Raw genomic sequence first — 14,449 nt, forward strand, 5'->3', positions numbered from 1 at the left:
CTTATACGTTACCAGATGAGACCTTGCTCCACATCCCTTTACTGAGTGAAGTAAAACCAGCAGCACCCAAGGCTGGAGGGCATGCTCTGAATTAGCATGTCCCTGCACACAAATGGCTAGTGCAGGGGTCAGCAAACTTTTTCAGCAGGGGGCCGGTCCACTGTCCCTCAGACCTTGTGGGGGGCTGGGCTATATTTGGGGGGGGGGGGAATGAACGAATTCCTATGCCTCCCAAATAACCCAGAGATGCATTTTAAATAAAAGGACACATTCTACTCATGTAAAAACACGCTGATTCCTGAACTGTCCGTGGGCCAAATTTAGAAGGTGACTGGGCTGGATCTGGCCCCCAGGCCTTAGTTTGCTTACCCACGGGCTAGTGTCTATCTCATTACTTGCATTTGTGCATAAAAAAGAACCTATTTATTCTCCTGTGCTTTAAAGACACTTTAAATTTTCCCATTGTTTTGTTTTCATTTATCCAGTTGTTTCTATTGTCATGACATTCAAATTGCCTTAAGAAAGTTTTAGTTGTTCTTTTTATTTGAAAAAAGGAGCAATTAATACTTTATTTTAAAAATCAGCAGGTTATGTCTTAAGTATTGTCCACTTCAACCTATATTTATAGCTCTCATTAAGGCATAGCTGTCAACCCTCCCTTTTTTTTGCTGGAAATTCCCTTATTCCAGCTCCGTTTCCTGCTGCTATCCTGGATTGTTAGATACTGTATACCGCAGACTGTCCCCGGGACAGGTGAGGCTGCTGCTGATCCCTTATTTTCAAATCCGAAAGTTGACAGCTATGCATTAAGGTTACCTTCAAAAACACAAAATATAACTTCAGATAAGCAATATTTTATACAGTTTTCTGGGAATCTTTCAACAGGATTGTTTAAAATGTTTCCCTCATATAAATTAGCTCTCATATCCTGGCAGTTCTTCTGTCTCTGTCCCAGCAGCAAAGCCTGTTCAGTAGAACAGCACCTTATAGTAAAGCACAAAGAGATGGAAAGTGCCACAACCCCCCCCCCCCAAAAAAGAATAAAACAAACAAAAACATTCTTTCTAGTGGCATGGCCAATTCTCCCTTCACAGCAGTGGTAAGAAGCAATACTTTCCCTGCGGCACTCATCTTTTGTAACACCAGAGTCCTCTCTGCAAGACAAAGGGGAACCTGTTAACCCACAGTATGCCAACATTCTTACTATAATGCAAGTTGCATCCCTCCCTCAAAGTTTTAAGGACACACAGAGCAGTTACAACCCTGATTCACATGAAGGGAGAGAAATCGTGGAAGAAAGTCGGTGTTCACACATCATTCCTCCACTAGATTCACCATGAAAGTATAACAAGGAACCAGTTATTATAAATCAGATTCTCATACCTGACATCTTTTTTACAGTTTCTGTGAAAATGCAGTGTGACACAATCTATAACCAAAGTGAAGAAGCAACACAGCAAGGGTTGTGGTGCAGTTTCAAGGCTTAAATGCACATTCATCAGAATTCTCGGAAGAAAGCAAAATATGAGAAACCATGCAAGGTGTTATCTCAGAAGCACCAATTCATGAAATAAACACAACTGAGAGGCTGCCACACCAGCTTCCATCAACCTGGTCCCTTCCAGATGTTTTCAACTATCAACCCATCATCTCCAGCTGCCACAGTTGTGTCAATAACAACTCCAACCAAACAACTAAGACTGAAAAAAATGGGCTTCTGTGACACAGAATGGAATCCCTCAGTTAAGGGAGACCCTGGCGATTTACATAAATCTTAGAACTATTAGTGCAAGTGTTATTCATTAACGTTTAGCTGCTTAGGCAAGAGTAAAGTGAATGTTTTCAGTTTGGAATATTACAAAGCCATAAGAAACAGGCAGGGTTTTTCAGCTACATCAAAACTGGAAATCTGTTGAGGAATGTGGAGATCATTTTGTTCTGGATTAGTAGTTGACTTGTCCTCATATTATCTCCAACAAGCATGATGGCGGTGGTTGTTAAGACTTTGGTTTTAATTGAATTTTTACTATTTTCTTTCCGAAGAAGTTATGAAGTGACAAACAGAAACATTCAAAAGTTACTATTACGGTTTTAAGTCTGCAAAGTACTTATTTACAGTCTTACAGAAGAACCCTTTGCTTGCCTACATAGAAGAAAGCGCCACTAAGTTGAACAGGACATATCCCAGACAAGTGTGCATAGGATTGCAGCCCTACCTGTGTTTTGTCATCATAACTATCTTCAAAAGTAGGTTGATATGGGCCAAAGCAGATGCATGAATGTTTAATAAACATATGCTCTCTGGTTTTCCTTCAGCGCAAGGGTTAACATTTATAGCTGAAATAGTGAAGTGTCCGCGAAAGACATGCACACCTGATTTGGCACCATTTTACTGATTTGCCAATGGAAAACAGTCGTACCTTGGAAGTATAACAGAATCTGTTCTAGAAGTCCGTTCAACTTCTAAAACATTAAAAAACCAAAGCGTGACTTCTGATTGGCTGCAGGAACCTCCTGCAGCCAATCAGAAGCCGCAGAAGCCCTGTCGGCCATTCAGCTTCCAAAAATAGTTCGCAAACCAGAACAGTCACTTCCAGGTTTGTGACATCCAGGAGCCAAAACATTCAGGAACTAAGCTGTTCGAAAACCAAGGTACAGCTGTAACTTGCTCAAGTCCTTCCAGTGAATCTGTGGCAAAAGTTGGGACTGGAACTTCTACAGTCCTATGAAATCCATACCTACCTAATTTCTAACCATACCTGCTCAGTTACAGGTGGTAGCCGTGTTGGTCTGACGTAGTCGAAACAAAATAAAAAAATTCCTTCCAGCAGCACCTTAGAGACCAACTAAGTTTGTCATTGGTATGAGCTTTCGTGTGCATTCCATTCCATTCCAACAGTGAAACAGGCTCCATTGGAAGGTGGTAAACTCTCTTTCATTGCTTCTTAAGCAGAGGTTGGTTGGCTATCTGTCACAGATGCTTTGGTTAAGATTTCTTCATAGCAGGGGGTTGGACTAGATGACCCTCGGGCCTCTTCCAACTCTACAATTCTATGATTCTACTAATTAAGCTGCTACGCTATCAGCATTACCTATTTAGCTCATCTGACAAACACAAATACATTCCCAAATTTTCTGCTTCAGGCAACCATTTGAAAAGAGAAACTAAAACTTAACCTATGTGCTATAGCCTTCCATGCAATTATGGCTAAAACAAATGAAAAGAATCATGCCTGCTATGGCTGCTTTACAAGATAAAGCTGCCATGTGAGGACTGCATCCAGGAAACCTCTGTGTGCCACAGTTGCTCCAAGCAGTGAGCTTGCCACAGTGATGGCCTCCTACCACACAGTTTGGTTTCATGCTGCTGCCAAGCTGTTGTCAAGAGTTGTTTGGTGGGAACATGAAACAAAACATTCTAGGAGCTGGTTCACATGATAGCTGCACTGAGAAAAACGAGCCTTAAGTACTTTCTGTAAGGGGGGGGGGTTGTAATTTATTTCTAGGCAAAAAGTATAATAGACACTGGTCACCTCTGCAACAAAGCGAGTCAAACACCAAGGTACAGTGTGATTTCAGGATCCCCAAACAACCAGCAGCATCCAAGCCAGACAAATACCAGGGGATAACTGTAGAACACAATACACTATCTCGTTTTAGAGGCCTGAAACGGTTGTGCTATTTTATATTCAGTCCACCACTCTGCAAGCAGCTGATGCAAACTCTGGCCTTTCTCTCTTCCCACGCTTACAGCCTGGAATCAGCTTCAATACCACCTATAAGACCTCACCCTTACTTACTTCAAACTCACCCTTACTTACTTCAAACTCAACTTATGCCCCTTGTTTCAAAACCCTACTGTAAAAAAGATGAAACATGCAAAACCAAAGTTCATCCCGTATTATTTTCCCACTTTCCCCCCCACCGCCACCTCTGTTTCCTTTGTGTCAGATTGCAGGCCCCTTAGAGTGCAAACCTGTCAACTTCTTCTTTGTGAAGTGCCATATATACTTAATAAATATAAAAAGGGCAGGTGGGTGTGTTTCCACTTTTCACCGAAACCGCTTGACCGATAGCGTTCAAATTTGTACACAACGTCCCATGCTACTGTGAGAGGAAGCATATATACCGTTTGCGTAGACAGATGTCACACCAAAAACCCCAAAACACCGTGTTTCAGGACACACAACTCACCCCAAAGTGCATGCTGGGGAAAAGAAGCCAAAAGAGGTTGCAAAACAGCACCCTTTAGTGGCGACTACACTGGTACTGCAGCTAGAAAATTTTTCCCTCTCCACAGCACCTCGGCTCGCCTTTACAGACTAGGCCGAATGGAGGTGGGGACTCGCCTGGGTGGGTGTTGGGGGGAAGAGGGGACGGAATAGATCATGGGTCGGAACAAGGTGGGGGGAATCACAGGGATGATCCGGGGTGGGGGGAGGAGGCAGGATAGGTCATGGGTCAGGACAGGGTGGGGAAAATCACAGGGATGAGACGGGATACGTCATGGGTCGGGACAGGGTGGGGGGAAACACAGGGATGAGCCACAGCAATGTGTGGCCGGGCCAGCTAGTCTATTTATAAAAGTATTTCTGTGCCACCATACTGTAAGGCACGGGTGTCAAACACAAGGCGCGGGGGCCAAATCCGGCCCGCCAGACCTCGTCATGTGGCCCGCCGAGCGCCCCAGCCAGCGGGACCCAGCAGCGGGACCTTGCTGCTGAAGCGCCGTGCCGACAAAGTGCCGACAAACAGCTGGGGCCGGGGGGGGGGGTAGAAAGGCAGCCGGAGCAGCGCCGCACGGAGAGTCCCAAGCCTCTGCGATGCAGCAGTGCTCTGTAGCACTTTGAATCCTCCTCCTCCTGCCACGGCTCGGCGCCTGGAAACGGCTGCTGCTGCTGCTGCTGCTAAAGCACAGACAAAGCACCCAGCAGTGCCCTGTGGAGGAGGAGGATTCAAAGTGCTACAGAGCACTGCTGCGTCCCAGAGGCTTGGGACTCTCCGCACGGCGCTGCCGGGCACCGACCCAGCAAGCCGCCTCTTCCACCTCCTCTTGCCTCACCTCCTCCTCCTCCTGCCGTGGCTCAACCTCATGAACGTGAGCTCAGCAGCAGCTCAGCCTCACGAACGTGCAACTCTGAGGCTTTACGCACTTCTCCTAAAACGGACACCCGCTGCCTCACGCTGCATGGGAAATGCTTTTTGCCCCTGGGTCCCTTCGTGCTCTTTTCTGGCACTGAATCAAGGTGGCGACCCCCCCTTCCCTTTCTTTCTTCCTCTCTCTCGTTCTTATTCTTTCTTTCCCTCTCCTTCCTTCCTTCTTTATCTGTCTTCTCTCCCTCTTTCTTTTTCTTTCCTTCTTTATTCCCTTCCTTATTTCCTACTCTTCTTTCTCTCCCCTCTTTCCTTCCTTCCTCTCTCCTGCCCACTCCCTCTTTTCTTCCTTCCTTCCTCCCTCCCCTCCCCTCCCTCTCCCTCTCCTCAGAAACATAGGATGCTGCTTTATACTTCTGGCCCTTAAACCCTGGAACCAGGAGAACAGCTCCAGTGAGTCAACCTCAGCCAGTCCCTTTGGTGAAGGGTGGTGGCTCACTGGCAGAACATCTGTCCTGCATGCAGAAGGACCCCAGCATCTCCAGGTACTAGTAGCTCTGCAAATGTCCTGCATGAAACCCTAGCGAGCCTCCACCACCCAGTGCAGTTACCAAAAATCATTTTTCAATAAATTGTACAATAATTGTACATTTGAATATCTACTTGCCATTATTCTGACTATGTTTCTGCTTTCAGAGCTAGTTATTACTTACATTATTACAAAAACAGTAATAATTGAATGCAGTGACAATAATTTATGATAATAAAGAGTGGACACATAGTCCTACAGATACAACCGGCCCTTTGAGGGTGACCAAACTGCTGATGCGGCCCCCAATGAATTTTAGTTTGACACCCCTGCTGTAAGGTATTGGGGAAGGGAACAACGATAAAACATAAACCAGCATTAAAAACAATGCAAATTAAAGCGACTGGCTAATTAAACAGCTACAAAGGCCTATCGGCACAGAAACCTATTCAAGAGATGCCTGGAAGTCAAAAGCGAGGATGCCTGCTGAATCTCTGCTAAAAGGTTAATGCCCAACGTCCGGCTGAAGCTAGTTGGGCCTCTGTAAGACGGGTCCCTTGTGGGGACCCAGGTGGCACTGTGGTTAAACCACTGAGCCTAGGGCTTGCTGATCAGAAGGTCGGCGGTTCGAATCCCTGTGACGGGGTGAGCTCCCGTTGCTTGGTCCCAGCTCCTGCCAACCTAGCAGTTCGAAAGCACCTCAAAGTGCAAGTAGATAAATAGGAACCGCTACAGCGGGAAGGTAAACGGTGTTTCCATGTGCTGCTCTGGTTCACCAGAAGCAGCTTTGTCATGCTGGCCACATGACCTGGAAGCTATACGCCGGCTCCCTCGGCCAATAATGCGAGATGAGCGCGCAACCCCAGAGTCGGTCACGACTGGACCTAATGGTCAGGGGTCCCTTTACCCTTTAAGATGGGTAATAACCTGAAACTGCCTGGCAGCATATGGGCAGCCAATGTAAATGTTCTAGCAGAAGTCCCACATGCCGTCAGCCGTCTGCCCACACACTGCCAGCAGTCTAGTCACTGTAACAGCTGGAACTTCCAGAGCACATACAAAAACAGCAACTACCATTGCTACACCTAGTTGCCTAGGCGGGCAAAAGCAGCCACGCACATAGGTCCAGAACAAGGTGCACGTGATAAGTAAACACTACTGGAAGCCCACATAAGATGTAACTGAAAAAGCAAGGTGCTAGAGCAGTCTATGCCATGGAAAGCTATGCCAGGGGCAGCCTGATAAACATATGGATAAAGCTTATGCGAACAGTACAAAGGGAAGAAAAAGTTCATGTGATGCTGATACCCAAGCTTCTGTATTAAAGATATGGTCAAATTAATTATCCATTTCCTGCCTCCATTGTGAACCAAAGTGGGAAGGAAAAGGCTAATGTCATCATCCTCTCCCAATTATCACTTGCTCTATCTTCCACATGCCGAGTTTGTAAAAGGAAAATCAATGTATCCACGCAGGGATATTACATCAGGCCATGAGATACATAGTTGGGTCATCAGCAGCATATTTGGACATGACATCACCCATCTTATAATTTGAACAGTTGAATCAAGAGTGAATGTGTTGCATTCCCAGAGGTCATTCCTTTCCCTAGATGGGCTACCTTCCCAGGTTGACAAGCCTCATCTGCCCTTCACTTCCTGCTACAGCACGTACAGAAACTGGCCCCTTGACAGTTGGACCCACTATTGGTCTCATCCAAGCGATCCACCGGAGTGTGACTTCGAATGCAGGGCAAATCCCTAACTCACCAAGGGTTTGAGACCTATTGGCTAGCCTCATCTGGTTTATCCAGCAAGTAGAAGCCGTTCCCGGGGTACAATGCTGTCGCATGCTGAGCTTCTAGGAGCTACAGGTGAGAGCTGAGTGCAGGGTAGGGACCAAAGGTGGATGGAATACCCCAGAAGAAGCACAACCTGCCCTCTAACAGAGATACTACCCCTCTCCTAACACCCCATACACCTGTATAGGCTGCAAGGAATAGCAGTAACCAACAGGAGCCACATGCAATACTTCAGACTTTACTTTCAGAGTTGTACAGTGTATTGTACTAATCATTTAGTAACCGATAGGCTATTCTGTGGCAACAGGACAATGCTTCACCATGCTTTGTGTCTTTCCACTGAAATCTATTTCCAACTATGTGATCATCAACCTTATAGGTAAAACAATCATACGCCAGCGAGACCTAGAATGAATTTTGTCTAATAAAAAACTTTAAAAATTAAAATAAGTTCCACTGGAAGGCAGCAACGTATGAAGATAAACTGAATTTTCTCGCTGTAAAAAGAATCCAACATATTCTATCTTATTAAAGTTTTGCTCAAGATGGACAAAGTAAAAGCTCGTGAACTGAACCAAAGTGTTCAATGAGTATGGAACCTTAAAAATATTTTCCTCCTTCTATCACTAACTTTCAAATAGTGTGCCTTCATACCTAAATGTTAGGCTTCACTAATAATAATAATGATAACCCTAATGGTTTAATTTGTATTTGATGGAATTTCTCCACATTTGTCTTCCATAAGCAATAGTGAACCTGTGGTCCTCCAGACACTGCTGGACTACAACTCCCATGATCCACATCGATTGGCATGATAGCTGGGGGTGATGTGAGTTGGGGGCACAGCATTTGGAGGGCCACAGGTTTCCCACTCCTGCTTTATATAATACAATTTCACATTCAGAAGGACTCGTTTCAAGTCTGCCAAACAAGCTACATATTCTTCTGTTGAGGTGGAGAGAGAACCCATGGGTTATTCTGCAGAAATGGCGCAGGAGAGTTAAGATACGTTAGCTGTTTATGTGAGAGTCTAATTTGCTTTGCTCAAAGTTAACAATGTAAGACAGAAGTGCCTGATAGGCTCAACATGTCCTGGATATCTCTTTGTTTTCTGGAAATTTTCAGGGTTCTAACTTCAAGCACAAGATTTTTTTACTGCAAGCACGAGGATTAACCCATCCTCTCTCCCACATCCTTCATTGCTGAATGGAAATTTCAACCAAAGGCCTAGGAAAGAGCATCTGCATTCTGTCTTCCTTTATCTTGCCCATTGGCCAACTATGCAACATCTATCTCAACAGATGCATATTAAACACAATACGTAATAGGGAGGCCTGAGTTTTAACATGCCAAATTTTAATGAGTCACTACAGAGTAATCTATAGTTTGCATTTGTTGCACTGGAGATCAGTGTTCTAGTCTCTTAAAGGTAAAGGGACCCCTGACCGTTAGGTCCACTTGCAGATGACTCTGGGGTTGCGGTGCTCATCTCGCTTTACTGGCCGAGGGAGCCGGCGTACAGCTTCCGGGTCCTGTGGCCAGCATGACTAAGCTGCTTCTGGTGAACCAGAGCAGCGCACAGAAACAGAAACGCTGTTTACCTTCCCGCCGGAGCGGTACCTATTTATCTACTTGCACTTCGTGCTTTCGAACTGCTAGGTTGGCAGGAGCAGGGACTGAACAACGGGAGCTCACCCCGTCATGGGGATTTGAACCGCCGACCTTCTGATCAGCAAGCCCTAGGCTCAGTGGTTTAACCCACAGCGCCACTCGCGTCCTTACATGGTGCTATAATATAGTCTCTTACATGGTGCTATAATAATATTTCTTTTGCATATATTTTTTTATAATAATCTCACACATTCACAATTAGCCATGATTTGCACTATGTGCAAACCAACCAATACTCTGCAACAGTGAAAACCTAAATGTTCTTAGAGTAGCAGATGATATAGTATTGTTCAAGAAAAAGGGAACTATAAAGAACAATTATTTTGCTCAAGACTATTAGGGAAAGTAGATAGCCTCAGCCTCTCTCTCTCACTTCAAATAATGAGAATTTATTCACACGGTGTACTTGCATATAATAAGGGCCAGGTTGATCTTGGGAGATCTAGATCCCCCAATAAATGACATGCAACACGCTGAAAAAAATACATTAGAAGTTTCCCTCCAACACAGATCTGAACTACTTTCTTCTTTTTCAAGATGTTTTACAAAGATCAATCAAGCTCTTCCAGCCTTGAAGAATCCAGCAGGAGATGCCTATTTGGTTCTCCCACTCACAGCATCAAAGCCAACGAGCCAGTTTCTGCCACTCCAGACACAGAGGTTCAGTAACAATATCAATGCTGCATCAAAAGAATTTCTCAAGTGAAGTGCTACAAATATGGCAAATGCACAGCTAACCCTAACCCTAACCCTAATCCTAAATCGTATCACCACTACCCTGCCTTACACTATGATGCATATACAAGGTTTCCTCGTGTTGTCAAGCTTCATTCCAAAGAATCACCTAGGTGAGAAAGAGTTCTTTTCATTCATGTACAAATCCCCCAACAACTAAAAAAACAATAACAACAGCGGCGGCAGCAGCAGCAACCCACAAGCAGCTACTCCATATGCACTTAATAAAAGGATTGCTGCAAAACACCACAATGTAAGAGCTGATTCACACACTGTTGTGCAGCATAATGGCTAAGGGATGGGACAGAACCCACTCCTGAAACATATGAAGGCAACCCTAGACAACAAGTCATTGTTTTCAACCTCCACTCCATCATCAAAAATATGGGAATAATACTGACAGACCTAACATGATTATAATGATTTATAAGGACAATTCCAGACTGCTGCCGTTTTCAGGTGGGATTCAATCACACCTAGAAATTCAGGTTACATTATTAAAGTTGATTCAGTGTTCTTGCAGAACAAATCCGTCTGTAGCCACCACCACATCACTGGACTTTTTGCTGTAAGAAAAGTGACAGAAAAAAGCATTGGAAAGTGGGAGACAACACTTAATTGACAGAACATTGTCTAACCTCTCTGAAAACAAATCAGAACGAATATTCAATAAATAGCCAACATCATCTCCCCACAAACCTTGTGCAAAAAAATCAGCATGAGATGTTCAACCAGCAGGTTGTCTGAAGGTGACCTAAGATAACATTATAAGGATTACAGGCAACTCCGAATGACGCACGATCACATACATGCGCACAGCTCAGAACCCAAAAGTAGCCCCAAAATGTCATAAAGATGTGCAGAGGTCTGGAACAGAACCCATGCACCAAACAAGGATTGCCTACAAGAACACTGGAAGTTCCCTTACACAAAGATCACTGTGCCTTCTTGGTCAGTATTCAAAACCTGCCAAGGAGTCCAAATCCTGTTGTTGTCTTTTTAAATAGTTTGTAAAAAGTTCCCATTCTTCTTTGAAGTCACGGGTGTCCTTCTCATGTAGTTTGTATGTCATCTTTGCCAACTCCGCATAACTCATCAGTTTTTCTTGCCATTGTTCTTTCATTGGGATATCCTCATTCTTCCATCTTTGTGCTAACAAGACTCTTGCCGCTGTTGTAGCATACATAAATAAGTTCTTTATTTTCCTTGGCAGGTCTTGTCCTAGAATCCCTAACATATTTTGAACATTTCAAAGTGCTATATACATGCCAAGTATTACTTTTTCCCGCATTGCAACTGACTGCAAATGCTGCTCATGCAGGTGGTATACTCATGTGAGTAGTGTTAACATCAGAAGTGGTACTTACAGAAGGTACATAGTGGCTTCTTCCCAGGAGCAGATGTGCAAGAAACAAGGAGTTACTTTTCAATGAAGTAGCTACTGTACTTCCTCCACCATGACACTGCTTATGTGAGTAGACCACTTACACACACACACACACAGTTATTTCCACATATCAGCCAGTCAGATTCTGTACAAACTGTTTTTCAACCACTGGGTGGTTTGAAGAGATTGCATGGGCAACGCATGCTGTCGCACTGAAACAAGCAAATTCTGTGCACAGATTACGTTTGTATCAAAGAGACTTGAGCACACAGTGCTCTTGGGATGAGGTCTCTGTTCCCCAAGCTTTATTTCCCAAAAGAACAAGGCTATGGATTCTCTAATGCAAGAAAACATTTAATATTTAAATTATTATAATACATTTCAATGTTGTGCAGCAACGTATTTTTACTACAGTATATTCAAGCATATGGTCTGCTTAAAAAACAACAACACCCAGTCAAGACACTACTTCTATTTTATGATAATTTGGGTGTTGTTTTATTGTCCCATTTTCTGTGGATTGTTTTTATCTACACCATTCAGAAATGCAAATAATGAAGTGGTATGTAAATGTCTTAAATAAATATTTTGAAAGGACTATTATATATACCCTGATGCAGCATAATTCTAATCAGAGCAACTCTTTACTAAAGCAGAAATGCACAATCTACTGCCTCTGTTTTATCAAAGTTTATCCAAACCAGCCTATCCTTGCTCCCTAGACTGTACTGACAGCCAAGCCACATGGACCTCACACATTTGCTACCAAGTCAGAACTCTAAGCCCTAAGACCTTGTGGTGTGTGATAACATCAGCTACAAGCAGAAGCAAGAACAGGAGGCATAATTCCGTGATCCTCCCCACAACAGAACCACTTAGGGGTGGAGCAGCATGGCTGCAAGGTTGAGGCTGCACAGGTGTGAGTACTAGACTAGCTCTGCCAATGTGCTCACAGAGCCCCAGCTTCACCCCCCCCACCTGCCTTACCCTGCCTCAGTAAGTGGCAGCACAGCACTGCTCCTGAGCAGAAGGAACTAAGCAAACTACAGTGGTACCTTGGTTTGCAAACCGTCTGGTTTGCATACGTTTTGGATTACAAACACGTCAAACCCAGAAGTGCGTGTCCTGGTTTGCAAACTTTTTTTGGATTAAAGATAAAGGTAAAGGGACCCCTGACCGTTAGGTCCAGTTGCGGACGACTCTGGGGTTGCAGCGCTCATCTCGCTCTATAGGCTGAAGGAGCCAGCGTTTGTCCACAGACAGCTTCTGGGTCATGTGGCCAGCATGACTAAGCCGCTTCTGGCAAAACCAGAGCAGCGCACGGTAACGCCATTTACCTTCCCGCCGGAGTGGTACCTATTTATCTACTTGCACTTTGACGTGCTTGCGAACTGCTAGGTGGGCAGGAGCTGGGACTGAACAACGGGAGCTCACCCCGTTGCGGGGATTTAAACCACCGACCTTCTGATCGGCTCAGTGGTTTAGACCACAGCGCCACCCATTTTTTTGGGGATTACAAACAAAAAATTTTTGGAGGCCCCATTGGCGAAAGCACACCTTGGGTTACAACCTGTTTTGGTATACAAACGGACCTCCGGAACCAATTATGGCTGTAAAGCAAGGTACCATTGTGCTCCTTGCCACCTTCGAAATGAAAGGACAACGAGGAAGTCCTGTGCATGTTTACTCATAATTAAATCCCATTGTGTTCAAGTAAATGTGCATTAGAACGCAGCCCAAGAATGTAAGCCAGTAGGTCCCTAGTTCAAGTGAAGGCAGTACTGTATTTCTCAGCATCCTACCACTTGCCATATGAAGATATCCATAATAAAATGAAATCCTCAGTTTGCTGAGAACTGATGTGAAGTGTGCTCTAAAAGCACTTTACAGCTGCTAAATATCGCTGTAAGATCAAGATGTCAAACGGACAGCATCTGGTGCTGTTCTGGGATCTGGGGACCTGATCCCTCCCCCAGAAATTGATATTACCATAAACTGCTAGATAAACTGCAAGATAGCCAAGCAAAGTTGCCCACCCATCCCGGTAGTATTTCTAGCTGTGTCTAGGCAGTCTTCTGCTACCCTTCTGATGCTGAGAGAGCCTAGTGCCACAATGGTAGACGTTAAAAGAGTACAAAGAGTAGTTCTCAATTTGAAAGCCTCACTTGTCCGGTACCGTAGATTATTAATTAAAGTTATTCTCCAACCAAACAACAAGTATAACCAAAGCTCATTTTGACAACTGGACCTTCATGCACGCCATTCAATGGCTCAGCCTGAAGGCATGTTACTTTAGCAGGCAAATGCCTACACTGAGGTACATCAACAGCTATGACAGTGTGATATCAGAAAACATGGCATTACTCTGCTCTCTCACACAGGATAAATGCTTAACATTGGTGTGTGGGGGGGGGACCCCAGCAACAGAACTTTGCCAGCCAAACACTTTTCGTTCTTTGGCTAAGCTATTCAGGTACTAAATCAAGTGCAACCAACATTTAAGAAACCACCACCACCACCCCTTTTCAAAAAGCTGCTATCAGTTACAAACAATGAAAACAACAGCCTACAGGTTGCAGCAGATTATATTGTGGAGAAAGGAAACTTTTCAGTTTAGGCCCGACAAAAGGTAAAGGTAAAGGGACCCCTGACCATTGGGTCCAGTCGCGGACGACTCTGGGGTTGCAACGCTCATCTCGCTTTACTGGCCGCGGGAGCCGGCGTTTGGCTTCCGGGTCATGTGGCCAGCATGACTAAGCTGCTTCTGGTGAACCAGAGCAGCGCATGGAAACACCATTTACCTTCCCGCCGGAGCGGTACCTATTTATCTACTTGCACTTTGACATGCTTTCGAACTGCTAGGTTGGTAGGAGCAGAGACCGAACAACAGGAGCTCACCCTGTCATGGGGATTTGAACTGCCAACCTTCTGATCAGCAAGCCCTAGGCTCTGTGGTTTAACCCACAGTGCCACTCGCGTCCCAGGCCCGACAAAGTGAGTGCCATAAATAAGCTAGGAATATACTACAGCTAAAAGTAAACTTTTAATATGTTATGTTTACATCATAACATGGTTTAATTTGAATTTAGTTATTGCACTGTGTTTTAAAAGCAGAAAGTTTCCACCTCCCTAAGAAATAACTATGGAGGGGCCAGTTTCATCGCAGAAGCAACAATATTTTTAGGGGAGCCATTACAGCAGAATGTGATCCAAGGGCTTTTGCAATGTCAAG

The 14,449-nt window shown here is 44.6% G+C and overlaps 1 protein-coding gene across 6 annotated transcripts in view; it reads right to left on the reverse strand.

Annotated features, from left to right (window-relative positions):
* The window catches only part of ATXN7L1 (ataxin 7 like 1), a 65,805-nt gene that overhangs the window by 46,657 nt on the left and 4,699 nt on the right, over positions 1-14,449 (reverse strand). The window lies entirely within an intron of this gene.

Source organism: Zootoca vivipara, chromosome 10 (assembly GCF_963506605.1).
Source record: "Zootoca vivipara chromosome 10, rZooViv1.1, whole genome shotgun sequence".
In the NCBI taxonomy this organism is placed as follows: Eukaryota; Metazoa; Chordata; class Lepidosauria; order Squamata; family Lacertidae; genus Zootoca; species Zootoca vivipara.